Source organism: Panthera uncia, chromosome F2 (genome assembly GCF_023721935.1).
Source record: "Panthera uncia isolate 11264 chromosome F2, Puncia_PCG_1.0, whole genome shotgun sequence".
NCBI classification, from domain to species: domain Eukaryota; kingdom Metazoa; phylum Chordata; class Mammalia; order Carnivora; family Felidae; genus Panthera; species Panthera uncia.
In genome coordinates, this window is record NC_064812.1 from 65,401,401 (window position 1) to 65,413,937 (window position 12,537).

The 12,537-nt window shown below is 39.5% G+C and overlaps 1 protein-coding gene across 3 annotated transcripts in view; it reads right to left on the bottom strand.

The window, feature by feature from the left end:
- SGK3 (serum/glucocorticoid regulated kinase family member 3) overlaps positions 1-8,137 on the bottom strand; it is a 154,229-nt gene extending 146,092 nt beyond the window's left edge. Inside the window, exon 1 of one of the 3 annotated variants that reach the window (XM_049633666.1) lies at positions 7,638-8,137. The gene's annotated coding sequence lies outside the window, so the exon portion shown is untranslated. Of the gene's footprint in view, positions 1-7,378 lie in introns of all 3 variants that reach the window. The other 2 variants (XM_049633661.1, XM_049633664.1) reach the window with 2 other exon arrangements.
- Between the last annotated feature and the right edge of the window lie 4,400 nt (positions 8,138-12,537).

Below are 12,537 nucleotides of genomic sequence, written 5' to 3' on the forward strand. Positions count from 1 at the left end.
GGGTTTGGAATCTTGACATACCACTTTTCAAAGACAGCTAGCCTTTAATCTAAAATAGCTTTCTTAGTGTTCCACTTACTTAAAACAAAAGAGACTGTTTTTAAGCCAGGTATCTAGAGCTAGATGTGTTTTCTGAAAGGAAGAGTGGTCTTTTCTAGGAGTTAGCTTTCACGACCAAAACAGTGAACTCAATCCATTATATAGCTAACATCTTCAACAGGAAAAAAGTAGCACAAAAGAATGCTATTGCAATGATATGAACTCCCCCCCTGCAAAATTATAAACAGTTTTAAATTTCATTATAAATGCTAATGCTTAAGGAAAACCAGGTTATTTAGAGAAAAGGAGGTGGGTGGAGACTTCTATGGATATTTTGAAAGGAATTACTGGGTATTCTCAAGGACTTTGAAGGTTGAAACCACTGGTTCTTTATAATGTCTACCTTCCCTCCCAAACTAAAAGCTTTCCTTTCCCTTATGAAAGGCTTGTTCCTAACTGTATCACCATGATTAGTATCTTTTTTGCTCAAGATGAAAATGAAGAGAGTGGGATGGAAAAAGAACAGAAATTTCCTTGAAGCAAAAGCTGGAAGAAAAGGGGGTGGGGAGGTTTAAAAGCTACTAAACTGTCAGAAAGGGAGGAAGGCGGGAAAAAGATATACGAGGACTGTGTGGGTGATAGCTGTGCACATGCTCAGTGGGTGGAGAGATATTAGCCTGGACAGGTGCTGTCTGGAAAGACTGGTGGCATTAGTATGCAACTAGGGAGTTGTATGCATGAAATTATACTAAGTCAGGTGTTACTAACTCTGAGACAGTCTATATAATAGAATAGGATCACAGGGAACTTCAAGGTCACCTATTCCTCCCTACCACTGGTGGGAGCTTTATTAAACCAAATAGTCCAAACCACATACTTATCACTCAGAGACGATTTCAAAACATCAAAAGTTCAGCTATTCTAATTCTTAACTGAATTTAACACTTTTCTTGGTTCAAGTCTATTACTTCTGCTTCTCCTATAGTGATCACAGTCAAGTGCATGTGAATATTTCATTATTTCTCTTCTTAAACATCTTGTATTTTATATGTACTTAAAATACAAATATTGACTGACTTCCACTAGAAGGATTTATGCTGATTTGGATGGATTTGTCAGTCCATCTACATACCTTCACCTCATCCCCTTGATGAGCAGTATAGTATAAATTTCCATGAGTGTTATCTAGGTTTAGGGTATGGCAGGTGGCCAGGAAACTGTAAATAACTGGTTCAAACATGCATGGAATCTATGACGTTGGTTGGCTACATAAACATGATTCTCTAACCAACAAAGCATGCCTGTATAAGAGAAATTTTTTATTTTTTTTATTTTTTTAATATGGAATTTATTGTCAAATTGGTTTCCATACAACACCCAGTGCTCATCCCAACAGGTGCCCTCCTCAATGCCCATCACGCACCCTCCCCTCCCTCCCACCCCACCCCCCATCAACCCTCAGTTTATTCTCAGTTTTTAAGAGTCTCTTATGGTTTGGCTCCCTCCCTAACTTTTTTTTTTTTCCTTCCTCTCCCCCATGGTCTTCTGTTAAGTTTCTCAGGACCCACATAAGAGTGAAAACATATGGTATCTGTCTTTTTCTGTATGACTTATTTCACTTAGCATAACATGGATGGAACTGGAGAGTGTTATGCTAAGAGAAATTTTTTAAATGGCATTGAAAATATGGATATGCACACACAGAAGTTTAGAAAGATATACTGTAAAATGCTAGTAGTGATTATTAATGGATGGCAGATTTTGGTGATTCTTATTTTCTCTCTTTTTTTTAAATTTTATTAGAGAGAGAGAGAGAGCCTGTTTCCCAAGCAGGCTCCACGCTGTCAGAGCATAGCCCCATACAGGGCTCCAAATCAGGAACCATGAGATCATGACCTGAGACGAAATAAAGAGTCAGACACTTAACTGACTGAGCCACCCAGGCGCCCCCATTTTCTCTTTTTCTTTAGAATTTTCTTGAAAAAATGTATTACTTTGGTGATTTAAATATATTTTAAAAGACACAAAAGAGGGAGCATATAAATATTGGAACTGGAAAATGGATAAATTATTAACTATGTAACTGTCAAATTTTACATACATCTATAGATGTCCATGATCAAGTACTAAATAAGAAAAAAACAAATTGTATAGAATGATTACCATTAAAAAAAAACCCTCAATGTACATTTACAGATACACAAATTTATATAAACATGGGAAAAAGTCTAGAAGGATATAAAAACTGGCAGTGGTTCTCTTTGTAGGTAAGATTGAGTGGAGATGACTTATTTTTTTTTTAATTTTTTTTAACGTTTATTTATTTTTGAGACAGAGAGAGACAGAGCATGAATGGGGGAGGGTCACAGAGAAAGGGAGACACAGAATCTGAAACACGCTCCAGGCTCTGAGCTGTCAGCTCAGAGCCCGATGCGGGGCTCGAACCCACAGACCGTGAGATCATGACCTGAGCCGAAGTTGGGACGCTTAACCGACCGAGCCACCCAGGCGCCCCGGAGATGACTTATTTTTTATGTAACATACTTCTCAGTTGCTTGAATTTAAGGGCATGCATACCTTTGAATTACAAAGGTGTAAATCAAACATAATGTTTAGAAAACATACAACACAATAATACAAATGTGGGGGAAAGATGATGTATAGCATTTTCTTGGGAAACTAAGGATATGATTCTTATATTCTTTCTTAGCTAGTCATATTATATAATATACATGTGCATTAGATTATATAGTCTATACACTTGGTCCTATATGTATTTTTGTGTGCATATATGGATGCTGAATTGGAAACCAGATCATTTTAAGTTAATTTTAATCTATTTTTATTTTAAAAACAGGGAAATAAATAACTAGAGAAATAAAGGTGCTTCTCATTTTTGAACTCAAGCAAACAATTAGTCAAGTCCTAGTGACACCGCACTGTACTTGAAGACATCTCATCCAGCACTCTCTGGAATGGTTAGTCTATCAATGAGTCCAATTTCGTGTATGCACATATTGTATATGAAGTCTATTTTACCTATAGAAAAAAATAATTGGTATTGACTGGCATAGAAAATATATCCAGAACCTGAATGGAAGCAACTAACATGAATCATATTCATTACTATATGCAATATAAATACAATGTATTTTAATGCAGTAAATACAGTAAAATAAATAATATTATCATCTCTAGGTTACAGGCATTCTCCAAAAAAAAGTAAGCCTTTAAAAAGGTACAAAATCCAGGCCTTTACTCAGCAAAGTCCTATCAAATCATTCCTCCTCTCAAGTTAAAAGCCATTAAATCAGCCCTCTACATGTTGATTATGTGCAAATTTCTAACACAGCCTGAAGAAACAGCTACCTATAATGAAAGTTCTGCATTTGGTGGTAAAAACGAGCTCTGCCTGCTGATATCATACAATATCACAGATGTTTTTAATCCTTGCCAGACATTCTTTGATCACATGTAGGTCTCCCCTATATTTATGGCCCTGTTGAGGGGCCAGCACTCTGCACAAATCCACCCTGAGAGCAACACTAAATATCTTACTTCACCCACACATCTCCTCTCTTCCATCTTACACATTATCAATCTCTTACCCTACAATAATTCCCTTTATATCATCACCCTCCTACCCTCCTTTCACTCACCCCCACCCCCAACCCCACCTGAGGAAACCAGATTTTGGTTTTGAGTAACAGAAGAAACGCTGACTACAAGGAGATGGACCAAGACAGGTTGTAGGACGTGGGGAATAGGAGAGGCTGTGGGAAACTGGGCAAGGGCAAGGATATTGTACACTGCCCTAATTCCCTTTGAAAGTTCCCTGGCTCTGTTTCATACAGGTAATAAAATTTTCCTTATTGATGCTCTGAATCGGCCTTCATCATTTGATTTCCATGTCGTCTTCCTCAGCAAGACAATTAACTCAAAGTTAGTACTGAGTTAAAATTACTCTGACATGAACTACAAAAGGTGGAATCGGCACCTCTTAGATTTACTTTTCTCCATGAAATAGGAAAAAAAAAAAAAGTGAAATGAGAACAAAGAAGCCACCATAGGTAATGGAATAGGTAAAGGAAAACAGAAGCACTGAGTCCCTTAAAATAACGTGGGAGCTGTTTCTGTCAGGAATAACATGTTACATAATTTAAGTTTCATGAATCAGCACTTTAGTCAGTAATTTACATGAATTAAAAAGAAAGAGAGAGAAAAAACATGAGGATCAGAAAAGGTAAAGTGGTTTCTGAAACAAGGCAGGTTTCAAAAGTATTTTATTCCACCCCCACATAGAAGAATGTTGACAGGCAGATGACTCAGTCTGGCTTCATTAAGAGCTTCTTACCACCTAATATCCCTCATGGGTAAGTCCAACCCATCTCTCTTTTTTCCATGATACCCTTCTCAATTCCTCCCTCCAGGTAATGGCCATATTTCCTCTCTAATTGAAGGTTATCTACCTGGAGGTCACATACGTTAGGATTCAGTGATTATGCTGGAAGGATATAAATAGTTGAGGGGTTTTTTGGTTTGTTTAAAAAAAAAAAGATCCTTGGGGTGCCTGGGTGGCTCAGTCGGTGAAGTGTCTGGCTTTGGCTCAGGTCATGATCTCACAGTTCATGAGTTTGAGCCCCGCATCGGGCTCTGTGCTAGGAGCCTACTTCAGATTCTGTCTTCCTCTCTCTCTCTGCCCCTCCCCTGTTCCCACTGTCTCTCTCTCTCTCAAAAGTAAACATTAAAAAAAACTTTTTTTAAAGCTCCTTTATACTAAAGGACTTGCAACCTTTCAAAGAATTCAGTAGTAGTAACGTCAGATGCTTCCCCCCCCCCCCCCCCCCGCAAAAAAAAGACAGTATCTATGATCATTGTGTTTGAATCTAAGTAGCTTAATTGAGTTCACTGACATTGAAAACCTACAGTGATTTGTAGTCCTTAAAAATGACCTTAAATGAGCAGGGAGAGATAAGGAAGCTATCAACACAAACAATGAAACTGTATGTCCAATCTAAACTATCTCCAAATCATAGGGAAAAAGGAAGATATTTTAGAAGAAAAAAAATAACCAACCTATTTGCTTTTTCAAAAGCCAGAGTGGATAAATCCTATGAAATGAGTCCAAAAAGCATTCTCATCTCTTTTTGTAGACAAGATGTTTATTGTATCAGATACTGCTTGAAATAACTGAGAGATATTGGTATAGGCCTGGAAATCTCTTAGGCACAAATCAATTATGGTATTTGAGAGGCATAATGTTTATAGAAAGAGCAAGAAATCTGAAGTCATTCGAAGTCATTCATCCACAACGTTTACTACAGACTGGCACATGCCAAGCTCTGTCCACACACCTGCTCTCTATTCAAGCTCTGTCTCCCACTAGCTATACAATACTGGTTAAAGCATTTTAACATTTCTCTGCCTCAGTTTCCTCATCTGTAAAAGCACGAATAAAAAATGGCTGCTAAGGGTACCTCAGTGGCTGAGTCGGTTAAGTGTCTGACTCTTAGTTTCAGCTCAGGTCATGATCTCATGGTTAATGACTTCAAGCCCCACCTTGGACTCTGTGAGTGCAGAGTCCAATTGGAATTCCCCCCCCCCCCCCCCGCCAAAATAAATAAATAAATAAATAAACAAACTTTAAAAAAAATGGCTGCCAACTTCACAAATATATCTGGAAGTACTCTGTAATCCAGGAAAGTATTAGTTGTCATTTCACTGAACTGAATTCATGAATGCCACTGTTGTGCCATAAATTATATCAGAGGAAAGTGAGCCTTCCTACTTCCAGGAGATACTTCATAAACCTATTAAATAAGGCTTAGAGTCTCATTTAATCATCTCTCTGGAAATTTAAATGAGAGAGAGAGAAAACGCTACAAAGAGAGAAAGCTAGTATAACATGCAGATTTTGACATCAAATTGATAATCACCATAATGACAAAAACCATGATTCACCGTTTTGGGTCTGTAACAATCTATCAGGCCAAGGACTCATTTGAAGAGGGTACTTTATTCTGGAAAAATATTCTCTCTATATGTCTGCAAATCACAAAATGGGCATCTACCAGATTGACCTATCAACTCAACATTACCAACAGTAAATGGCAGTGAAATCACAGAGCATTATTTGTTATGTTGATGTGTACAAACCAAAACATTCTATTTTATGGTATATTTCACTAAACTATGGTTTCATCAATTGTCAAACAGATTAGGAACAAAGCTCCTTTTAAAAACAAAATTAGGCTCAGGGTAGTGGCAGTTGAAAAAAGGGAGAAGTTCTGGTCTCTCCAGAGTTAGCTAATAATGATGGACAGTATAGTGGATGAGAAAGACCATCTTATAGAAGACACTAGGGATCTGGTGGAGATCTGAAAGGAAGAGGTCTCATTCCTGTAGCTCCAGACTCCCTTCCCCCAGGGAATGAAGGGGTGGTGGCTTGTCTTACAGGAGTGGTAGCCAAGTGCACCAGAAGGCACACCCAGTCCTAAAATATGCCTGAAACTTCCTCTAATGTTTCTAGTTCTTGCAATGACATTTGGGGAACTGAAGTGTACACAACCTCTTCACTGCTAGAACTGCTACAATTTAGTATTTTTAGTTAACAATTTGAGTTAATATTTATAAAACATTTAGAAGGAGCCCAAGCATGTAGTAAGAGCCATTTAAGTGTTTGTTAAATAAATAAGTCACTTCCCAGATTGGTTGGGTAAATCCTCAACCTAGAGACAAAGTAGAGAATCAAAACACACTAAACTCTAATATTTTTAAATACAGATTTAGAAACTATAGTGCTCTGTATTTATTCTTGCATCTCAAGTGTACCTGCATCTCAAATATATAGTCTTTTGGTGCAGAACCGAAATTCAACTTATGTTTTAGAAATCACTGTGCAAAATTAAATGATGGAGTTTAAGTCTCAAGAGATGAACTCCTTCTCTCTTCTACATTTCCAACTGACCACCACTAAAAATGACAAATCTAAAAATCTCAAAGCACTCTAGATGGTACATATTAATGCTAAAGCTGAGGGAACCAATAGAGCCAAATTCACTTTAAAAGAGATGGAAAGGCTTTAAATAAATCACAGAGAACTTAAGGACAGGAACGCATTAGTCTGAGACTACCATCCGCTGACAACAGGTTAATGATTCCCTTGCCCTCCGCCATCCCTGATTCTCGCAGGTGACCCGCACCCTCTTTCGACTCCAGGAGGGGGTCCCCCACCTTCACAGTTCCGGCTCGTCTAAGCTGCGAGGCCGCGCACGGGTTAACAATGTCCGTCCACCGACAAGGCTCGAGCGTTTAGGAATCAAAAAGAATCCGAATTCACCTCGAGGAAACACAGACCACCAACTCTCAGAGTCCGGGTCTGCGCGGGGGGTATTGCTTCTGCCCTTCTGACCAATTCGGAGGTTTTCGGGCTGAGGGGTCGAAAAGTCACGTTTGCTTCGAGGAGAGGCAGCAGTCGAGGCCCGGGCACCGCTCGCCCCGCCCCGTCTCACCCGCCCGGGGGGCTCCGACTGCGACCGGACGCGCGCGGACCCTGCGGCCGGCCCACCCGCCTCGCGTCCCCGCGTCCCCGCACCTACCCCGGTCCGCGCGGTGCTGCCTCCTAGTGCGGCGGGGCGGAGGCGAGCGCACTCGCGCGCTTCCTCCTTCCCCGCAGGGCCGCCGGGCGCCGCCGTTTCCTCCCTGACGCGTCACGGCGGCCGGCGGCTCCTCCCGCAGTGTGTCGGGCGGCTGGAGAGAGCCGGGCGGCCGGCAGCGCGGCGGTAGGGCGCCCGCTCCGAGCCGGGGGCTGCCGGCGCGCGGCAGGAGACTCAGGCTGGGCGGCCCCTGCTCGGGCCCGGCCGCCGAAAGCCGCTCCCTCTCTCTTCCCCGTGCACCCCGGCGAAAGCCCGGGCCACAGCGCGCGGACTGGCTCCCGCTTCGCCGTGCGCGCAAAGTTCTGGGGACACTGGTGGATCCTATCTAGAGGCTACGGCTCCTCGCTGACAGTGACTGCCGCCCTGGGGCCCAGGAGCCGCGTGGGCCAACGCTCCCGGCCGCCCGGTGAAGATGACCCTGGCGTAGGCAGCGAGCAGGACCGCTGGACCGCCAGAGGAGTAAGAGTCACCCCAGGAGCGGCCTGGTGGGCCTGTGGCTGGGTGTAAACTGGAAACTCAGGGAAGTGAATGAGTATCCGAGTAATTTAGGGCAACAACTGTGCTTCATTTAGTATTATTTGAAGTTTTCTTTCTTTTTTTCTTTTTTTTTCTTTTTTTCTTTTTCATCAGCAACGTTTTGGCTTTTGTGTTTATAGGTAAAGAGTTCACAATTTGGCAGATCCTGGGTACAGAAAAATTTACACACATTTTTCAGATTTACTTTTTTTTTTTTTTTTTGCACTCCCATTAATCTCCAAGTCAACTGAGGGCACACTTCACAGTTTCTTATGACTCTTTCTTATTCTTTAAATATAGAAGTTGCATTTTAGACTCTTACTCGTCTCCTTTTTTCCAGGTAAGATAGCGGGAGGTAGAGAAGATGAGTGGAAAACCTAAGGGTTACATGATTCAGTGGGAGTGGAGTAAGGTGGTTAGGATTTTGAGGTAGAGTGGGTTGTTGTTTGCCCCACAACACTACTATAGTTTAATGTTTTATCAGGTGTCACTTGAAGATAGACTCAAACAACTATATAAAGATTCCCACGTCCATATCATGTTTCAGATTTTTTTTTTTAACGTTTATTTATTTTTGAGACACAGAGAGACAGAGCATGAACGGGGGAGGGGCAGAGAGAGAGGGAGACACAGAACTGGAAGCAGGCTCCAGGCTCTGAGCCATCAGCCCAGAGCCCCGTGGGGCTCGAACCCACGGTCCCTGAGATCATGACCTGAGCTGAAGTCGGAGGCTCAACCGACTGAGCCACCCAGGCGCCCCTCATGTTTCAGATTTTGAGGCAACCATCTATACCTCAGACTATATGATTCCAGAGAATGTGCCATAAATCTATGAACAAATAAACTTCCAAAGGTAGTTATAGAGGAACTGGCATTCACGTGTGGCTTCCCTAAATTCAGGGGACATTTCCTTATGTTTTAAAATAGTATTCAAAAATTTAAACCACAAGTAAAGGCAAGAATATTCATTTGTAATGTCATTTAACACAGTATGGCTTTCTCCTTCTTAAAGAAAATGAATGTTTAATACAGAATTTTTATACTTTGAAATATAATAATCCTGCAGAACTTTCTAAACAATGATTTTCAGTGGCACAAGGAAATGGATATAAAGTACAACAGATACAGTTCAATACGTTGCCATGGTCCTTTGTATGTTTTCCCTGTGATCCACACAATAAGGCACAGAGAAGCTACAGAATTTCCTCCCTTGTAACAAAATCAACAAGTGATCAGTGTATCTCTTAATTAGAACCATATTCACATTGCTGAAAATATTCTCAGACAAAAAGAAATTTTGTGTCAATAAACTCCAAATGGAATGACATCATTCTCGCCTTAGACATACATACCTGTCTATCACCATATTTCAACTTTCTTCCTTCCTCCCTTCCTCCTTCCTTTCTTTCTTATTTCTCTTTTCTCCTTCCTTCCTTCCTTCCTTCCTTCCTTCCTTCCTTCCTTCCTTCCATCCTTCCTTCCTTCTTTCCTTTCCTCTTAAAAAACAAACATCTGGAAACCATTGTATTTCCAGGATAAATCTGTCTTCCTGCTGTGAAGAATACACACACGCACGCACGCACACACACACACACACACCACCTCCTACATTTTAAGACAAGAAGGTAGATGAGCCACATTCAACTAATAAGAAATGGTTATTTTGCATTTATAATCAGAAGGCTACAATTTACTAGCTTGATTTCTTCAGAATACTAGAGGTTGTAAATATATTCACGAACTTAATACTAAAGGGGTTTTCACTTAAAATTAATTTTAAAGGCTCACTTTAAGGCTGATGACTTTGATTAATCATATTCACCTATATAGATCAAATCTCCATTTTCCCTTATGTTCCAATATCTTTTTAAGCTTATATTGTAAAAGAAAAGTTGTTGAATGTTCAGCTAAATGTCTAGCTGATATTTATGCTTTTATTAAAGGTTTCATATAAATTGGGGCACCTGGGTGGCTCAGTTTGTTAAGCATCCAACTTTTGATTTCAGCTCAGGTCATGATCTCATGATTCATGAGACTGAGCCCCACGTAGGGCTCTGTGCTGATAGTGCAGAGCCTGCTTGGAATTCTCTCTCTCCCTCTCTCTCTGCCCTTCCCCCGTTCTCTCTCTCTCTCTCTCTCTCTCCCCCCTCAAAATAATAAACTTTAAAAAAATTAAAAATGAAAGGTTTCATATAAGTAAAATTTTAAAACAGAAAGTATTTTGTTTAGACTATGGGTTCCAATATTTTCTTTTAAAATAGGACTCCATACAGATAGGGCAAATATTTTGTTTATCTGTTTTATCTATAATGTAGAGATTATGAGCACAAGCTTTGGCATTGAATAGACTCAGGTTTCAGTTCTGGCTCTGCCACTTTCTACTTTGGGCAAATTATTTTACCTCTCTGAGCTTTGGTTTCATCAGTAACATAAGGATAATAGTACTTGTCTCTCCTCAGTGAAACAGAGATAATAATAGTGTTTATCATATAAAATTGCTAGGAGGATCAAATGAACTTAGTAGAATGCCTGGAACATAACATCAGTAGACTGCTATTGTCATCATCATTATTATTAGCTCTAACACAGATATAAAAATGCCAATATTTATATTTCTTTTGTGCTAGTTTAAAGAATGGTCAACATTTAGAGGTTTTCTTTTCTTTTCTTTTCTTTTTTTTTTTTTTTTTGTAGAAGTCCTAAAAGTAACAGGAAAAAAACCATAAAAGAAATACTAAGATATAGTTATGTTCAGAACTTTAGAAAATTGGGCTGGTGATACTGTAAACTGTTGACCCGAACATTAAAAACAAAAACAAACAACTACCTAAGGAGGTAATATAGCATTTTTTTTCTTTTTAGGTAATATGTTCCACTGAGATCAGTGCTTGGTTTTTACCTACTTTTCAAAATGGGAAACCTTTTCCCTAAACTGGTGCCTGATATGGAACCATCATGACTTTTTATATCATAATAAAGTCCTCTGTTGTTTGTAGTTCTTTCATTGTAACTTTGGAAGAGTTGAAGAGCATAACAATATAAGAAATACCACTTCCCATAAGGAGAAAAATTGATAAAATGACAGCTACGGGACCTGAATGGCTTCTATTCATTCATAAGTCAGTTGGTAATGGAAATGAGGGCCAGCATTCATTGGAATATTTGTTTTATAGCAGATAAATCAATAAGACTAGAGAAGTAAGAATAGCGCTACCAACCACATGATTACAAAAGCAAAGATGTTTTTGATTCATATTATTTGTATTGCTTCCATAGCACCTTTTCCTTCATTCTACTACAAACTCATCTACTTAAGTGGGTCAGACACCATGAGTTGTTGCTATAGTTTCCAGCTATGCTTATCCTTTGGTATATCAAATGCAGTATCCCACAGCTTCAAAAAAAAATGAAAACCACTTTTCTTGGAAAGGTAATTTAAGGATAGTCCAAGTCATGAATTGGCTCAGGAAATAATTAACCCGGAAAAGCCTGTTATAAATAGGTAAGAATATGAGAATTAAAGTGACAAATTTATTGAATTTTCTGAGCGAAACCATATAATAAAACACAAAGCCACCCAAGGTATAGGCAGAAAAAACTCAGATATCCATGGGAACTGAAATTGATACTGTTTTATACTGCCTTGGCACAGAGCCAAATTAACTTGTTTCCTTCATCTAGAAAATGGTTCAGAGTATTCTCATTCTGTGTGTTGGGGGTGGGAGTGGTCCACAGCTCAACATCTTTGTTGGGCCAAATTAGCCATGTTCAAACTCAAAACTGAAGTGCCCAAAGTTCAAGTGTGTTTTGTAACAACGTGAAAACCATTTTAAAGCAAGACTACATTAGGATCAAATATAAGGCCTCTTAGATTACAGGACTTTTTCACTTTCTGTATTAGACTCCTGAGAAAAATCCAGGGGAAGTGTTAAGAGACCAGAACCCTTAAAATGCTGGCACAGCTTTTTGATAAATAGTTGCTAGAAATTACTTTAAATTTTGCTAAGATCTGAAGTAAAACCATTATCCTTCCCTATTAAGGAAACCTCATTGTCTTCCAATCTAGTTATTATAAGTATCAAGAACAAAATACAAATCGCCCTTTTTTTCTTTCTCATTTTTTTTTCTTTCTTTCCTTTTTTTTTTTTTCTTTTGATCTCTGGTTAGTCTGTTACATACATAAACTACATCTGTAAATAGTTGGCAATAACTTACATAAGTTGTGTCAGCAGTTACGATGTTCCTCAGAATCATATTGGGCCTGTGAGCTCAAACCTACTGGGTGGACTTTGAAGATAACAATTATTTTAGTTGCTTATCAGTAGGA